General features: G+C 42.6%; 1 protein-coding gene across 1 annotated transcript in view; it reads left to right on the forward strand.

Annotated features, from left to right (window-relative positions):
* Positions 1–19,579, forward strand: part of LOC114656096 (ADP-ribosylhydrolase ARH1-like) — a 37,960-nt gene continuing 18,381 nt past the window's right edge. Inside the window, exon 1 of the mRNA XM_028807509.2 lies at positions 1–120. The gene's annotated coding sequence lies outside the window, so the exon portion shown is untranslated. The remainder of the gene's footprint in view (positions 121–19,579) is intronic.

Here is a 19,579-nt window from a genome sequence, read left to right on the forward strand (position 1 = left end):
GATAGATAGATAGATAGATAGATAGATAGATAGATAGATACTTTATTAATCCTAATGGGAAAATTCTCAAAATTCAGTTATTCACTTGAAATAGCTACGAACTTCTATATGTTTCTCTTGGTAAGTGCTATTAATATAACAACAATTCGCAATACAGAAACCGTCAATGACTGTTAAAATTACATGAGAGAGGTGTTTATTTTCACTGTTGACAATCTAGTGATTAGTATTTAAGAGTTAGGCTGATGTCTTTTAACGGTCAACTTAGATAACTTTTTGACGATTCTGTTACGATGATTTTAAAAAATATGATACAATCTGGAACTTTAAGGATGTGGCCTCGATTCCAGACTACGTGCGATTTAAAAATTCTCTCAGTGCGCCGATGGTTTAAAAAAATGACAACGGCACTTGGCCCAGCGCATTTGTGCCTTTGTAGTTCGTTGCCTTTTTCTCTTTCCAACTTGAATGATGATAATCTGAAAAGTTACAAAAGTCACCGTTTTTGATAGGATTTGTTTTGTACTTGCTAACCACTAACAGGCTGACATCCAGTCTTTAACTGCTTCTCCTTTTTTAAGTTAACGGAAACACTATACAGTACACTCGGGTATGAGGGGCGAAACAGGTCATAAATCATATATTTCTGTGTGTAATCTATTGGTTTACGTGTGAACACTATTGGTTTATGAATATTTACTATCGGTTTGCGTGCATACTTAATTGGTTTGCGTGCGTACAATACTGAATATGAACTATATTGGTTCGTGTCCGTATACTGTATTATCGGTTTGTGCGTGAACTATATCCGTTTGTACGTGCATACCACTGGTTTGCATAAGAACTATATTGATTTGCGTGTGTATGTATCACTGGTTCCAGTACGATTTGTTTTTGGTTTGTGAGTGAACTGTATTGGTTTACGCTTGCATGTTATCGGTTTGCGTATGAACTATATTGGCTTGCGTTCTGTGTCGGTCTAACAATGGATTTGCGTATGCACTACAGTATATTGGTTTCATGCACGTCTTATACTGGTTTCATGTGGGTAACCTGTCGATTTTGAGCTTGAACTCTATTGGTTGTATGTGTGCACTGTCGGTTTCGCGTATGAAACATATTGGTTATGCGTGCGCACCCTATCGCAACTCTGTGTATGAACTACAGTATATCGGTTCTGCTTGTGAACTACTGAATATCGGTTGTTCACGTGATCTTCAGCGGAAATGGGCGGGGCAAGAAACAGGAACTCAAGGGCCGGTAGAGTCATGTAGTGTGAAGTGATGTGTCTAGGAGACGCATCTGCGTTTAAACGGCAGCATATATTTTTACCGCACCATACGCTTGCGACAGGATTTGGTGGTAATTATTACTGTTTAACAGAATCTACCCTTGAGTCTGTAATGAACACAAGGCTGAAGTTAGGTATGTATTTTGGCCGACTTCTTATTCGGTCCCATCTACATGCTTGCTTGCAACCCGCAGCTGTACTTGTTCACACAGTATTTGCAAAACTGTTACTTACTCTAAAGGCAAAATATTCAACATTTACGATTGACGTCTTTATGCAACATAACATTTAGTTGCTACTAGTTAATATATTATGCCCGACGACCCCGCAACGCGCCGCACAGACAGGTGAAGTGACTTGCTCAAGGTCACACAGTGTCAGTCACGAACAAAGGGTTGAAAGTGCAAAACCCTAACCGCAATGCTTGCACATCTATAACATGTATATTAATTGACTAAACGTGTCAATTCTTTGAAAAGCTAAACATTTAACATTTAGGACCTGCATGGGTCAGTTACATCATATTGGGCCACCTTACCTTTCACAGTTTTGTGAAAAGGCAGATGTCTTTTTTTAAGATGCAGCGGAGTTTTGCTCTGCCCAGTGCGAGTATCAGGGTGAAACTGATAAATGGGATTTACTGTGATATTTAATGGGCACTGTAAAGTGTTAAATGACGTTGGACCACCTTAATTTTCATAGTTTTGTGACATTGACATATATAAACTTGCCCAGGACAGATTCATTTGTTAAATTAGAGTTTAACAATTTTGACCCGTGCAGGACCAAAATTTGGAATATTTATTTTTTCAAATAATGGATCAGTCTGTAATGATGCAGATTAATGATTGATTAATGATTAATGAGATTAATAATGATTAATGATTGAGGAGATCATTCCTCCCCCAAACTATGCGACTCTTTAATTCCATCCGGGGGGGTAAACGTTAACATTTAACATTATACATAGTTATTGTCTGTTTTTCACCTGCATTATTATCATTCTTTAATATATTTATTGTATCAGTATGCTGCTGCTGAAGAATGTGAATTTCCCATTGGGATTAATAAAGTATCTATCTAATGTACACACTGTAGAATATTTTGCCTTGCTGTTATAATAGAATAAGAAGCTGGTTTGCAAAAGCTGTGTGAGTAAGTAGCTGACTGTAAGCTTATACCGGGAGTAGCTAGGAGTGAATAAAATGCCAGCCGAATGCGTACCTAACTTCAGCCCTGTGATCATTTCAGAATTAAGTGAAAATACTGGTAAAAATAATTACCACCAAGCCCTTTCACAAACATATAGTGACGTGCAAAAATATTCAATCCCTTTAAAAGTCATCCTAATTTTCTGCATGACAAAGGATTTGTCCACATATTTAACCATTTGGTATTTTTAATGTGAACTCTTGTGTTGTAACAAAACATTATCAAACTCCAAATAACTAAAGAAAAACTCCAAAGTGATTGTTTGCCTAGGTATTCAAGCCCAACACATTCATATTTAGTCAATAACTTTTTTGCTTTAGTAACAGCCTTCATTCTTTTGGGGTATGTAAATATGCCCCAGTTCTGCACATTGCTCAGTCGTGATTCTTCCCTATTCTTCTTGGCATTATTTCTAGGTACCCTGTATGTTGGTGGGATGGCATCTCTGAACAGCAGTTTTCAAACAGTGCCCCAGATTCTCAACAGGGTTAAGATCAGGGCTTTGACTTGGCCATTCCGAAACATTCACCTGTCTGTTTTTGAGCCATCCCAGTGTCACTTTGGTCTAATGCTTAGGGTCATTGTCATCCAGATGAATCTTCTCCCGAGCTTTAAATTCATAGCAGACTGGAACAAGTTCTCCTGCAATATTGTGTGGCATTTGTGCCCATCTATTTACCCTTCAACTCTGACAAGATTCTCAGTCCCAGCACATGAAAAACATCCCCATAGCAAGATGCTGCCACCTCCATATTCCACTGTAGGTCTGGTGTTTCTTGTGGCATGGGCAGTGTTTGTTTTACACCACACATTCTGTACCTCTTTGAAGTCTGAGAAAAAAGTTCTATTTTGGTTTCATTTGACCATAAAACCTTCTCCCCACATTTAACTAGAAAAACGCCATATGTGCTTTTATGTGGACCATCTTAAGGAATGGCTTCTTTCTTTCCACCCTCCTGTAGAGGCCTGTTTAATGGAGAGCTCTTGAATTTGTGGACCCCTGCACCTTCACTCCAGTTTCAGCCAAAAAGCATTGCAAACATTTGAGAGTGACGGTTGGATTTCTAGTTTCCTCTCTCTCCAGTTGATGTCTAACTCTGATGTTCAGTTTTGAGGGACTGCCTGTTCTAGTAAGAGTCTGGGTGCTGTGATGAACCTTCCACTTTCTGATGATCGATCCAGCAGTGTGCAATGGGACATTCAAACTCTTGATATTTTTATAGTTATTTCCTGCAACCTTGTGCATTTCAATAACTTTGTTTCTCACATCAGCAGAATGCTCCTCTCTCTTCATTTTTTCAGTGACTGTACACCAAAGACTACGGCCCCTACGAAGGGGGCTTTTTATATCCAGAGAGAAAGTAGCACCTCATTATGTTTAATTATGACTGTCAAATGTCTGCCACCTTTGTAATTAATTTGTCATTGGTGTAAACCTGGAGCTTCCAAAGAACAGAGGTTTAAACACTTACGTAAACACTAACTTTGGAGATTTTCTTCTTCAATTAAATGTCTACATAAAATAGTTTATTTTGACTTTGGAAATGTTTTGTTACAGCATAAGAAAAAATACTGAATGAATAAATATGTGTACAAATATTTTGTCTTGCATAAAATTATGACAACTTTCAAGGAGATTGAATACTTTTGCACATCACTGTATGTTTGTGAAAGTGTTTGGTGGTAATTATTTTTAAGTTAGGTGCACATTCAGCTGCCTTTTTATTCACTTCTAGCTACATCCAGTATAAGCTTGCAGTCAGCTACTTTTTCACAAACCAACTTCTTCTTCTACTGTATATTAACAGCAAGGCAAAATATTCTACAGTGTGTACATTAATCCGCAAACTGATCCATTATTTGAAAAAATAAATATTCCAGATTTTCAACCAAAATTTGAACGGGTTGAAAATGTTAAACTCAACTTTAACAATGGAATCTGTCCTGGACAAGTTTATATTATGCCAATTAATATACACATTGTAGATGTGCAAGCATTGTGGCGTAGTGTTTAAGACTGCACTTTTAAACTCTGAGTTCAAGTTCAAGTCCTGATAATGACACTATGTGACCATAAACAAGTCACTTCACCTGTCTGTGCAGCGCGAGGGGCACTGGGCGAATCTAACCAGTAGTATCTAAATGTTGTATGTTAGATAAAGACGTTAGTAAATGAAGAATATTTTGCCTTCAGAATGAATAACTGGTTTTAAAAGTTGTGTGAAAAAGTACTGTGATCAGTACTTTTAGTAACATGATCCTGGAAGCAAATAAGAAGACGGCCGAATACGTACCTAACTTCAGCCTTGTGTTCATTACAGACTCAAGGGTAGATTCTGTTAAATAGTAATAATTACCACCAAGTCCTTTCGCAAATGTATTGTGCGGAAAAAAAAATATAGTGCCGTTTAAACGCAGATACGTCTCCTAGCCACTTGTCTTTACACTCCATGAATCTACTGGCCCTTGAGTTCCTGTTTCTTGCCCCGCCCATTTCCACAGAAGATCACGTGAACAACCAATATAATTCACACACAGAACCGATATAGTTCATACACAGAGTTGCGATAGGGTGCGCACGCATCACCACATGAAACCAGTATAAGACGTGCATGAAACCAATATAGTGCATACGCAAATCCATTGTTAGACCGACACAGAACGCAAGCCAATATAGTTCATATGCAAACCGATAACATGCAAGCGTAAACCAATGCAGTTCACTCACAAACCAAAAACAAATCGTACTGGAACCAGTGATATACACACGCAAATAAATATAGTTCATATGCAAAACAGTGGTATGCACGTACAAATGGATATAGTTCACGCACAAACCTATAATATATATACACGAACAAATATAGTTCATATGAATGAAACCAGTATTGTACGCACGCAAACCAATTAAGTATGCACGCAAACCGATAGTAAATATTCATAAACCAATAGTGTTCACACGTAAACCAATGTTTAACCAAACAGAAATATATGATTTATGGCCTGTTTGGCCCCTCATATTCGGGTACTTTACTGTTCTATCAAAGGTAAATGCAGCTGGATCCATACATAAACTGGCTCCCAATGTAAACACCACATCTGTAGGCACACTGCTCAGCATCACCAAGAACAACTGTAGTCTGAACCAGTTAAGTGACATCTGTGTTTCCTTAAGTGATTTGGATCAGGGGCCTCATGTATAACGCTGTGTTTAGAATTCACAATAAAACATCAAGTACGGACAAAACCGGAAATGTGCGTACGCATATAAAATTACAGATGCATAGAACTGTGCGTACATCAAGTTCCATGCATTTCCCCTTTATAAACCTTAATGAATGTGAAATGTAACACAAATGCTCACGCCTACAGCCCCACCCTGACTCCTCCCATAATTTTGCATATTTGAATATGCAAATCAGTATAAATAACCCCCTCCAACTCAGTGTTTTATTAAACAACAATGGCAAAACACATGGAAAAAAGAAGAATTTCAGTGAATGTGAAGTGAAGGCAAGCTAAAACATAACTATTTGTTGGGGTAAGCAGTGGTATAAACAACAAAAGGAAGTTAAGGAGTGATACCGTGTGGCGGAGACACTCGAAAGTTCAAGTTCAGAAAGTTGCGCAGTACCCGAGATAAAAACGAAATGGTCAGATATCAAAGTCAACGTGAAAAAGCAAGTCGCAGCCCACTGTCTGTTTATTCAGACCATATTACAAACGCTGACCCCTGTGCCAAGGACATGACTCCAGGCAGTGGTTGTTGTGCTGCAGTGCAAGCATATTTTCAGGCGCTGGCTGCTCACACACCTCACGAAACCGTTGAGCGACCATCTGGCTGTTTGCTGACGGATGCTGTTCTGGAGTCACAAAATGCCGTAGTGGATGCTGTAAGTGATGTGGTCAATGACATAAGGAATATAAGGGCTGTACTATGTGACATTGCCCACAAATTACATTAATTGGTTAAAAAATAAATGCTGCATCTGATTACCTGTTTTCACATTCTGCTAATTACATTCAAATGAAGTTTTAATGCTGTCCAATGTGCTGATTATTTGCTGGGTCAGGTTCAGGTTCATCATACTTCATCTCTACAGGTACGGGCAAGCCACATTTGTGTGGCACATTATACAGGATGCTACATGCTTGCACAATGTGACACATAAATGCGACTATTGAGCAGCACATTATAATAGAGTAGAAATGTTTTCTATTTACATAAACAAATTCATTCTCTGAAGGTGCCTTTATAATATGAACTAGCAAAATACCCGTGCTTCGCAGCGCAGAAGTAGTGTGTTAAAAAGGTTATGTAAACATATATATACATATACATATATACATATATATATACATATCTACATATACACATATCTACATATACATATATACATATATATATATACATATATATACACATATCAACATATATATACACATACATATACACACATACATACACACACATATACATATATACATATACACATAAATACATACACATACATATATATATATACACACATACATACATACACACATATATATATAAATATACACATACAGACACATATATATACATATTTACATATCTACATATATATACATATCTAAATATATATACACATATATATATATACATATCTACATATATATACACATATATATACATATCTACATATATATATATATATAGACATACATATATACATGCATACATTCACATATATATAATAGCCAAATCCCCGCGCTTCGCAGCGGCGAAGTACTGCTTTTAAATTTTTATTAAGAAGAAAAGAAAACCTTTTTAAATTGAAGGAAAATATATCAATAATAATTTGTTAAGGATCTGTTTTTTTGTGAAGCTGCCTTTACACAGCCTCTCCGCTGTTTTATAAACGAACGCCATATAAGGCCATCCTTTCTCCTTGCTTAGCGGTTCTGTATTGTTTTATTGTTCATTTATTACGATTGTTATAGTTATTGTGTAGCTATTTGAGACTCACTTTTCTGTTCAGGTACCCATTTCCTTTATGTAGTCCGCGGATTCTCCGCTATTTTTTGTTCGTTTATTACGATTATAGTTACTGTATTTATTGATTCCCTTCTTTAGCTGACTGCCTGCTCATATAAGGCGCTCTGCTGTTTTTTTGTGAAGCAGACTTTACACAGCTTCTCCGCTGTTTTATAAACGAACGCCATATAAGGTCATCCTTTTTCCTTGCTTTGCCAAGGAAGCAGCCTTTTTATTTAATCCACTCTCTGCTGTTTTATTGTTTGTTTATCACGATTGTTATAGTTCTGTTTGTATACCACGTTGTTAGTTCAGCACTCCAGTTGTAATATGACCAAGCCGTGCAAGCTTACTGTTGAGAATGCAACGTATAGTTGTACAGGAGAAAAGCAATCTTGCCTCAAATCAATGGCAACCTTTTGTAGGTCTATGAACTATTTAATGTTAGCTAAGACCCGGCACTTAAAAGTTTCTCGCTACAGCAATTTTAACTCCGTTACAATGTGATCCAAAGTCTCGTTTATACCTCGTGTCTTCTCATTAAACTGGTATGTCGCGAATATGGTATTGCAAACGGCAGCGGGAGTGTTTCTATAAATTTAATTTAAACTTACGGTTTACACCGTCTTCCCATGGGCTCACCACCTATGGGAGGGGCCAAGGAGGTCGGGTGCAGTGTGAGCTGGGTGGTCCAATCCTCGGCTACAGAAGCTGGCTCTTGGGACGTGGAATGTCACCTCTCTGAAGGGGAAGGAGCCTGAGCTTGTGCGTGAGGTTGAGAGGTTCCGGCTAGATATAGTCGGGCTCACCTCGACGCACAGCTTGGACTCTGGAACCAATCTCCTTGAGAGGGGCTGGACTCTCTACCACTCTGGAGTTGCCCCCGGTGAGAGGCGCCGAGCAGGTGTGGTTATACTTATTGCCCCCCGACTTGGAGCCTGTACATTGGGGTTTACCCCGTTAGACGAGAGGGTAGCCCCCCTCCACCTTCGGGTGGGGGGACGGGTCCTAACTGTTGTTTGTGCGTATGCACCGAACAGCAGTTCGGAGTACCCACCCTTTTTGGAGTCCCTGGAGGGTGTGCTAGAGGGCATACCATCTGGGGACTCCCTCGTACTGCTGGGAGACTTCAATGCTCACGTGGGCAATGACAGTGACACCTGGAAGGGCGTGATTGGGAGGAATGGCCCCCCCGATCTGAACCCGAGTGGTATTTTGTTATTGGACTTCTTTGCTCGTCACGGATTGTCCATAACAAACACCATGTTCAAGCATAGGGGAGTTCATATGTGCACTTGGCACCAGGACACCCTAGACCTCAGTTCGATGATCGACTTTGTGGTCGTGTCGTCGGACTTGCGGCCACATGTCTTGGACACTCGGGTGAAGAGAGGGGCGGAGCTATCAACTGATCACCACCTGGTGGTGAGTTGGCTTCGATGGTGGGGGAGGATGCCGGTCAGGCCTGGTAGGCCCAAATGTGTTGTGAGGGTCTGCTGGGAACGTCTGGCAGAGCCCCCTGTCAGAAGTAGCTTCAACTCCCACCTCCGGCAGAACTTCAGCCATGTCCCAAGGGAGGTGGGGGACATTGAGTCTGAATGGGCCATGTTCCGTGCCTCTATTGTTGAGGCGGCTGACCGGAGCTGTGGCCGTAAGGTGGTCGGTGCCTGACGTGGCGGCAATCCCCAAACCCGTTGGTGGACACCGGCGGTGAGGGATGCCATCAAGCTGAAGAAGGAGTCCTACCGGTCCCTTTTGTCCTATGGGACTCTGGAGGCATCTAATAGGTACCGGCAGGCCAAGCGGAATGCAGCTTCGGTGGTTGCTGAGGCAAAAACTTGGGCATGGGAGGAGTTTGGGGAGGCCATAGAGAACGACTTTCGGATGGCTTCGAGGAGATTCTGGTCCACCGTCCAGCGTCTCAGGAAGGGGAAGCAGTGCAGTGTCAACATTGTATATGGTGGGGATGGTGCGCTGCTGACCTCGACTTGGGACGTTGTGCGTCGGTGGGGGGAGTACTTCGAAGACCTCCTCAATCCCAATAACATGCCTTCCAATGAGGAGGCAGAGCCTGGGGACTCGGAGGTGGGTTCCCCCATCTCTGGGACTGAGGTCACCAAGGTGGTCAAAAAACTCCTTGTTGGCAGGGCCCCGGGGGTGGATGAGATACGCCCAGAGTTCCTCAAGGCTCTGGATGTTGTAGGGCTGTCTTGGTTGACACGTCTCTACAACATCGCATGGACATCAGGGACAGTGCCTCTGGATTGGCAGATCGGGGTGGTGGTCCCCCTCTTTAAGAAGGGGGACCGGAGGGTGTGTTCCAACTACAGAGGGATCACACTCCTCAGCCTCCCTGGAAAAGTCTATTCGGGGGTTCTGGAGAGGAGGGTCCGTCGGATAGTCGAACCTCGGATCCAGGAGGAACAGTGTGGTTTTCGTCCTGGTCGCGGAACAGTGGACCAGCTCTACACCCTTAGTAGAGTCCTGGAGGGTGCATGGGAGTTCGCCCAACCAGTCTACATGTGTTTTGTGGACTTCCTCGAGGAATCCTGTGGGGGGTGCTCCGGGAGTATGGAGTACCGGACCCCCTGATAAGGGCGGTTCGGTCCCTGTACAACCGGTGTCAGAGCTTGGTCCGCATTGCTGACAGTAAGTTGAACCCATTTCCAGTGAGAGTTGGACTCCGCCAGGGCTGCCCTTTGTCACCGATACTGTTCATAACTTTTATGGACAGAATTTCTAGGCGCAGCCAGGGTGTTGAGGGGGTCCGGTTTGGTGGACTCAGGATTGGGTCACTGCTTTTTGCAGATGATGTTGTCCTGTTTGCTTCATCAGGCCGTGATCTTCAGCTCTCTCTGGATCGGTTCGCAGTTGAGTGTGAAGCGGCTGGGATGGGAATCGGCACCTCCAAATCCGAGACCATGGTCCTCAGCCGGAAAAGGGTGGAGTGCCCTCTCAGGGTTGGGAGCGAGATCCTGCCTCAAGTGGAGGAGTTCAAGTATCTCGGGGTCTTGTTCACGAGTGAGGGAAGAATGGAGCGTGAGATCGACAAGCGGATCGGTGCGGCGTCCGCAGTGATGCGGGCTCTGCATCGGTCTGTCGTGGTGAAAAAGGAGCTGAGCCATAAGGCAAAGCTCTCAATTTACCGGTCAATCTATGTTCCTACCCTTACCTATGGTTATGAGCTATGGGTAGTGACCGAAAGAACAAGACCGCAAATACAAGCGGCTGAAATGAGTTTCCTCCGCAGGGTGTCTGGGCTCTCCCTTAAAGATAGGGTGAGAATATCATTCATCCGGGAGGGGCTCAGAGTAGAGCCGCTGCTCCTCTGCATCGAGAGGAGTTAGATGAGGTGGCTCGGGCATCTGATCAGGATGCCTCCTGGACGCCTCCCTGGTGAGGTGTTCCGGGCATGTCCAACCGGGAGGAGGCCCCGGGGAAGACCCAGGACACGCTGGAGGGACTATGTCTCCCGACTGGCCTGGGAGCGCCTCGGGATTCTCCCGGAAGAGCTAGAAGAAGTGGCCGGGGAGAAGGAAGTCTGGGCATCTCTTCTCAAACTGCTGCCCCCGCGACCCGACCTCGGATAAGCGGAAGAGGATGGATGGATGGATGGATGGTTTACACCGTGCTTTGTTTCCGCAGTAGCTGCACTTATGAATATGCTTGTATGCGTCACTCGCTCACTTCTTATTGTTTCGCTGCCTTCTCAATTGTGTAATGAATGTTTTCTTCAGCGCTCTTTGGGGCTCTTGTCCACGGCTTTATTTAATGTTAGCTAAGACCCGGCACTTAAAAGTTTCTCGCTACAGCAATTTTAACTCCGTTACAAAGTGATCCAAAGTCTCATTTATACCTCGTGTCTTCTCATTAAACTTGTATGTCGCGAATATGGTATTGCAAACGGCAGCAGGAGCGTTTCTATAAACTTAATTTAAACTTACGGTTTACACCGTGCTTTGTTTCCGCAGTAGCTGCACTTATGAATATGCTTGTATGCGTCACTTGCTCGCTTCTTATTGTTTCGCTGCCTTCTCAATTGTGTAATGAATGTTTTCTTCAGTGCTCTTTGGGGCTCTTCCTTGTTTTGTACGCACTGCGTTCACAGTCAGTTCATGTGATTACGTGGGAGGCGTGATGACGTGATACGCAACTCCGCCTCCCACGGCCATTGAGCTGCACTCTATTACAGTATATGGACAAAAAAGAGGTTCCAGTTATGACCATTACGCGTAGAATTTCGAAATGAAACCTGCCTAACTTTTGTAAGTAAGCTGTAAGGAATGAGCCTGCCAAATTTCAGCCTTCCACCTACACGGGAAGTTGGAGAATTAGTGATGAGTGAGTCAGTCAGTCAGTCAGTGAGTGAGTGAGTGAGTCAGTGCGGGCTTTGCCTTTTATTAGTATAGATAATGTTGCATCCATGCCACAATGTTTTCCAAAATGTACCATACAGGTCATAAAATGAATAATTCCAAATATCATAAAAAAATTTTTAAAAATCCTACAATTACACAAAGAAATACGTGGTATATGACCATCAGATGTGATTGTAACAGTACACTGATATATAACATGATATGCAAAAGTGGAGTTTGCAAATATTTGGCCATGTATTCCTGCGCTGTGACGTAACTATAACGTTGTTGTGTTTATTGTTAACCAAAGATTTCAAGTTAATGCTGTCAATTTTACATTAAAACAGTTTACTTAGTAATTTAGCTGCATTTTTTGCAATATCCTGGGGATTCTTCCCAATTTATTATTGTTCGGTAAATGCCACTTAGTAAATTTTTCACCTTGAAAGTTAGTTGTACAGTAAAAATTGATGGCTATTTAAATGGTTATCTGTAAAGGTAAAACTAAACGCCGTCCTGCGGGCCCAGCATGGATGTTTAGAATTTTTTAAATCCTCCACAGGATTCTGGTCTATTATGAAATTTAAATCGTGGACAAATTTTTACCCTCAAGAGCCTGAACTGAGTTCTTTGACCAAATGTCTCTGCAAATTCATTTTTTCTTACTCTGTTTCGTAAGAGAATTTGTGAAATTTTGTGTATTTCATTGTTAGGTTTTCTGCATTAAGTGCACTTTTCAGACAATTGCTATTGAATGTTGATGTTACATAGTTTGATGTTAATCTCGAGTTGTTACGATACTACGTCGTTATTATTATTCACGTTCAATAAAGGCTGGCTGGTTGCGTCGCAAGCAATTAAGTCTCCTTGGTCGGTCTGAGTGCGCATTTACGGTGAGTGTCGAATGCACATGCTCCAATGCCGAGAAAAAATAAGCCTTTTTTGCACTGCAGCATCAGGCCCAATTTCGTCTTAATCCGGCCCTGCTGCTCAGTTGCATTGTTTCCTGTAAGGATGTGGTTAGTATGTGTTCTGTGACTGCATGCATAAAGCAGTCTAAATGGTCCTTTATATTAAGGATAAGTTCAGTATTTTTCAAGTCAAAGTTACTTCTTCACAAACATGGTATATATGCATTTGCCATGCAAAATTATGTTCAAAAGTTAAGCATTTTCTATAAATTAAAAAAAATCATCTTGGCCACACTGACACTTTACAATGGAGGCAAACAGGGCATGGGAAACCACCAGAAAATAAAAGCCTAAAAACTTTTAGTAAAACAGAAAAGGTTTTGATATAAGAAAGCATGCCTTCCATGTTTCCGATGCATCTTTGTGTCAACAAAAGAGATCTGGAAATAATCATTTTATTGCATATTCCTGGTACTGTTTTTCTTATGGTAAGGATACACTTTCCAATCACTTGTGTGAGTTCTCACAAAAAAGTAAATCAAAACAAAAGTGTGGCACAAACAATTTAATGTGATTTGGTCAATCAAGAGGAAAGATTATTGCAGCAGAAGGAAAACACTGAGATGGCACACACAAATATATTTTTTTAAAATGCCTGAATCTCATAATATTTGTGTTTGTTCAAAAATGATATGTATAAACTATTTTATAATGTCTGTGTAATCACAGGACATGGATCAATACTCGAAAACTGTCTTGGAGGTATATGGTAAGTTTTTAAGCTTTTATTGTCTGTTGTGGGGGCAGCACAGTGGCGCAGTGGGTAGCGCTGCTGCCTCGCAGTTGGGAGACCTGGGGACCTGGGTTCACTTCCCGGGTCCTCCCTGCATGGAGTTTGCATGTTCTCCCCATGTCTGCGTGGGTTTCTTCCAGGTGCTCCGGTTTCCTCCCACAGTCCAAAGACATGCTGGTTAGGTGGATTGGCGATTCAAAATTGGCCCTAGTGTGTGCTTGGTGTGTGGGTGTGTTTGTGTGTGTCCTGCAGTGGGTTGGCACCCTGCCTGGGATTGGTTCCTGCCTTGTGCCCTGTGTTGGCTGGGATTTGCTCCAGCAGACCCCTGTGACCCTGTGTTCGGATTCAGTGGGTTGGAAAATGGATGGATGGATGGATGTCTGTTGCCACATGCCCCGTTAGCCTCCATTGTAAACCCCCGGTAAGGGCAAGATATATATTTTTTAATTATAAAAAATGCCTAACTTTAGAACACAATTTCACATGGCAAATGTATATATACCATGCTTGTGAAGACATAACCTCCAACTTGAAAAATACTGATTTTTTTCCTTTAATGCCCCATGTACAGTAAGTATGGCGTGTTTTCTACTGTTGGGGTCTTGGTGGTTTATGGTCAGTTAGCAGTAACCAGTCAGTTACTTTCCAGGTATTTCTTTAATCTGTGTTGGGCCCAGACATATGCCACACAGCCCCTTTCCCTCTCTGTGTACAGCATGTCTTTGTCTCCATGTGCCACTTAGAGAAACAGGCCATTGGCTTTCATTCCTGTCCATTGAGCTGAACTACCACTTTGTCAATCCCATACATGCTGGCATCAGATGACTGTGTTATGGCTCTGCTTATCGTAGTCTGCCCTTATCAACAGCTCTTTGATGCATTGAGCTCATTTCTGCGTGTGACTGTTCATCAAGCACTCTAGCAGTGACGCACCGATGTTTAGGGATTAAGACGTTTTCCATGCTTAGAATTTTTTTCAGTTGTCTCAGTCAGAGAACATAGTTTTCCTTATTCTACTTTATTCCAGTTGACTCCGTCTTTTGCAGGACCCTTTTCAAACGTGTATGGGTCATCCAAACACTGAGACGTGTGGACACTTTTTGTGACTGAAGACAGAGAAGAAAATTAAAATTAGTAAAAACCTTTTTATTGATACATACCAGACAAGGGTAAAATGACAGAGAAACACAGTCCTAGGACACCGCGCTTCATCTGCCTCGAGCACAGATGTCCTTGCTCTTTTATACCTTTCTAATCTCCTGATCGTTGACCACGTAAGCAATAAAAATAGCGTCCTGACTCATTGTATTTTTCCAATTTTGTAAAGTCATTACCCTAAAGGTATATTTTCTTGTCACACACATCATTAAAAGAAAACTTCCAGAAAGTATACATGCTTTTTGTCACGTACGCAAAACACAAACAAGTTTGATCATTCTGTTCTATTTTCTGTACTTACATACATTTTGTTCAATTACATCATTTTATGTTTTTACACTCCTCCCTTTTTGAACAAAATGATGTGGGCAATATAATTAAATTGAAATGGTTGATGAAGGGGAAGGGGGGGGGGGAAAGGGGATGGGGAGGAGAAAATGGAAGAAGCCATACGAGACATGTGCTCCTCATGTAGCATATATGCCCTTTCCATTGAGGCGGTAAAGTACTTAGATAGAGATCACCACCCATCCTTGGGTAGCCTGAGAGGGTGCGGGTAACAGTCAACAGAAAAAATATTTTTAAGATAGCCATTTCTTGCAATGCGATGCGTGGATCCAGGCAGGCAGTCCTTCAACCTTCACGGCGTGTGGTGTGGACAGAAGAATTTGGAATGGTCCTCTCCACCTAGGCTGATGCCAGTGTTTCCTCCGAGTATCTCGAACCAGGATCCAGGTGCCCAAGGAAATTGGTAAATCCTTGGAAAGGGGGCTGGTCCTCCAGGCTTGATTAACCTGCTGGTGGATTTCCTTCAACGAGGTTCGCAAACCTGCAAGACTAGAGAGAAGATCATTGTCCACAGTATGCAAATTCACATTTCCTACAATCGTCCGGTCAGAATCTCAAACGGCGATAGTCCCAGTTGTCGGTGTGTCCGTCCCCTTAGTCCCATTAAAGCTAAGGGTAGTGCATCCGGCCATGATAAATTAGTTTGTTCACAAATTTTTGCGAGTTTAGCTTTTAAAGTGCCATTGCATCGTTCTACGATGCCTCCGCTTTGGGGATGGTATTTACAATAATTAATTTGGAGCCAGGTGGTTAATTCATTTATAACGGAGTTCACAAAATGAGTGCCATTATCTGTTTGTAACTTTTGAGGGATACCCCATCTTGGAATAATCTCTTTAATTAGTGCTTTAGCTACTGTTTTGGCATCGTTGTGTTTTGAAGGGAAAGCCTCTACCCATCGGGAGAACACATCGACAATCACAAGACAATATCGGTACCCTTTAGACGGGGTTAGTTCAATGAAATCCATTTGGAGGTGTTCAAACGGACCCATTGGATATGGGGTAACGGCGGGACTTACCTGGGTACCTTTTCCCACATTAAACTTTTGATATATTGCACAGCATCTGCAAAATTGCTCTGCATATGTAGAGAAACCTACAGCTTCCCAATGTTTTTCAACATCTCGAACCATGGCATCTCTACCTGCGTGATCGAGGCCATGGGCGATTTTTGCCATTCCTGGGAAAGAGGCTTTTGGGAGAAAAGGTTTGTTAGTGTGTTTATGAGTCCAGACTCCATCAGAGAGGGACCCTTCTTTGGACCATTTTCTCCTTTCGATATCCGTGGCTGCACTCTGTAAAGAAATAATTTGATTATCAAGGTCCTGGTCATTTCTCTGTTGGAATAAAGAAATTGGTGTGTTATTATATGCAGCCTCTTTAGCAAAGTGGTCAGCTAATTCATTTCCTTTGCTAACAGGATCCTGTTTTCCTGTGTGAGCTATCATTTAACAATCGCTAGCTTCGATGGTTTGGTTATGGCTTCTAAAAGGGATTCGATCAATTTCTGATGTTGGATGGGTTTGCCAGTACTGGTCTTAAATCCCCTTAGTTTCCATAATGCTCCATGATCATGGCAGACTCCAAAAGCATACCTGGAATCCGTATAAATTGTTACGATCTTCCCTTCGGACAGCTGACATGCTCGAGTGAGTGCTACGAGTTCAGCTGCTTGTGCACTCAAGCTTGATGAAATTCGATTTGCTTCCAGCAGGCGGTCCCCTTGGACCACTGCGTAACTAGTTGAGATGTGAAGTTTTGGCTTGTACTAGGATAGAATGTACAGCGTGAGGCACTTTAACTGTTAGGGGGCTCATGAGAACTACATCCGCGCTTGCTAATACAGCTTCTGTTGTTGCAGCCACAGCACGAAGACACGGAGGAAGTGCTGCGGCCACTGGATCCAGTTTTTTTAGAAAAAATAAGCCACCGGTCTTTGTTTATCTCCATGTTGTTGCGTCAGTACTGCATTCATAAATCCCTGCTTTTCGTCCACGAACAAAGTGAATGGACGAGAATGATCAGGCAAACCTAGCGCGGGCGCAGATAGAAGAGCAGTTTTGAGGTTACAGAGAGCCTTCTCAGCCTGTTCATTCCATTGGACCTGGCCAGAAAGGAGGATGCCAGGAGTATTAGCCAATTGTTGCAACGGCTGTGCTCTTTCAGTAAAATTTAGAACCCACTGTCTGCAGTAGCCCAGAATACCTAAAACAGACATAACCTGTTGTTTTGTGACCGGTCTAGGAAGATTTTGGATGGCTGTAATGCGATCGCTAGAGAGAGCTCTTGTTCCATACGTAATGTCATGACCTAGATATTTAGCTGCAGCTTAACTTTTAGAAACTTTATGGCCATTTTTCCCCCAGAAACAGCAACAATTTCTGGGTATCTTTTGTACAATTTTCTTCCGTAGCGCTACATATCATTTCCATCTACATACTGTATCAATGTACTACCTCTTTCCGGCCAAAAGCCTTCTAAATTTTGGGCAAGAGCTTGTCCATAAACACAAGGGGCTTCAGTGTATCCCTGAGGCATGACGGTCCATGTCCAACGGCGGTACCGCGTTTGACGAGATCGGGATGTACGGCGGAGATGCCAGCCTCTGCTTCGGGAGATAGAGGATATTGGGCACGGTGCGGGCGGAAGGAGGATTTCGGGTGGATCACCAGAGGCTCACAATGGGCTATCCTTCCATAATCATTCTTTCCCTGGGACCATAGTGAATCAGGGAGCATAGAGAGCCAAGAAGGGAAAGTGGTTTGTAATGAACAAGCAAAAGAGGAAGGACGGCACAAAGCGCGATGTACTAAAAAATCAGTTTGAAGCACCACTTTAGTTATTAAACGGTCAGGAGTATCAAAAATACCTGGAGTAACTTGTAACCAGTCTGTTCTTTCAAGGCATTTTTCTACCCATGGTCCTATTTCCCCCCATTTAACAGTGCGTGATTTAGCTAAGGAAATATGAGGCACTGTGCCGCCAAGATAATATATGTGCTGTGAGCATGTAAGATGAACAGAAGCAGCTGCCTTTGTGGATGAAATAAAAACACAGGAGATGTGAAGGGTTTTCGGGGCAAATACCAGAAGTAAGGAAAGATTCTAGCCAGGGGGTGTCTACTTCTATAGGGAAGTATTGGGCAGTACAGTGTAAAATGTCAGGGGCCTGTAAATTGGGAAAGAGACAAGGGGAAAAAAAGTGTAGGGCTTTGAGGAGAATGGTGTGTGGGGAAATATCTAAAGTCCAAGCTGCAAAAGAGGGTTTGGGGTAAGGGGTAATTTGACACAACAACTTGGGGGTTGAACAGAAAAAACCTTTGTCAGTCATAGAAATAGAAAGAGAAAGTTTTGTCATGAGATCTCTTCCTAAAAGGTTAACTGGACAAAGCTGATTCAAAAGAAAACGATGCAGTAAGGTATGTCCGCCAGGACGTGACTGGACTTGAAGAGGTTTTGATACTTGAAGGTGAGGTTGTCCAGAAGCAGTAAGCACAGTAACAGTCTCGTTCGAGGCAGGGACCTTTGCCAGCGAGAGGGTAGATCGAGTGGCACCAGTGTCGATTAAGAAAATAGTCTCAGTGCCATCAACGAACAATGTCAGTAAAGGATCAGTCTCTGAATTATGGGTGAGCAAAGGTAGTTGAAAAGAGTGGCTGGAGGTCCCAGCGTTTTCCTATGGCCAGTATGGTTGGTCAGGGGTGTCAGAAAAAACAGGTGGAATAAGGGGAGGTGGGGGCTGTTGCTGTCTGTGAGGGCACTCCCGACGAAAATGTCCAGTTTCACCACAGGCGTAGCAAGAGAAGGAATTAGCATTGGAATTTAAGGGAGAGGGAATAAAAGGATTCTTATTGTGGTCAACAGGAGGAGCTCTAAAACCACCTCGTCCTCTTCCTCGTCCTCGTCCCCTTCCTCTAAGGCCATATCCTCGGCCTCGGTCAGGAGCATTCCTGGTATAATAGTTCATCTGTGCTGCCAATAATTTGGCATGAGAGTCCGATTCCTTCTGCTTAGTTTGTTTTTCGGCATGTTCAGCATGTCGTTTGACTTCATCAAACGTGGCACTTTCCCACTCAATACAGGAAGTGCGGACCTTGTTTTGTATATCAAGGTGCAAACCGGAAACAAAAGGTGGAACTGCAGCTCGGGTGCGGTCATCAGCATTTCCCAAGCCCGAGTGATTAGCCATAAGGTCTTGAATCCTATGTGCCCATTCATCAACCGTTTCGTCTCTCTTTTGTTTTGCAGCAGAAATAAGGGACCAGTCCGTTCCTTTTTTTATATTTTTCTGCAATATTTTGTCTCAACGCCTCCCATTGTGGGTTAAATTCGCCTTCTCCACCTATCCCCTGTCCTCGAGTTAAAGCTGGGTTCCATACCCATGGAACGTCATTGCGGACACCCCTGCTAACAGTGGCCCATGTGGTCCCAAGCTTTCGACGAAGTACCTGGGTCCATTCAGCAGCGTTAGGCTTATACATGCTATC

The sequence above is a fragment of the Erpetoichthys calabaricus genome, chromosome 8, assembly GCF_900747795.2.
Source record: "Erpetoichthys calabaricus chromosome 8, fErpCal1.3, whole genome shotgun sequence".
Lineage (NCBI taxonomy): Eukaryota > Metazoa > Chordata > Cladistia > Polypteriformes > Polypteridae > Erpetoichthys > Erpetoichthys calabaricus.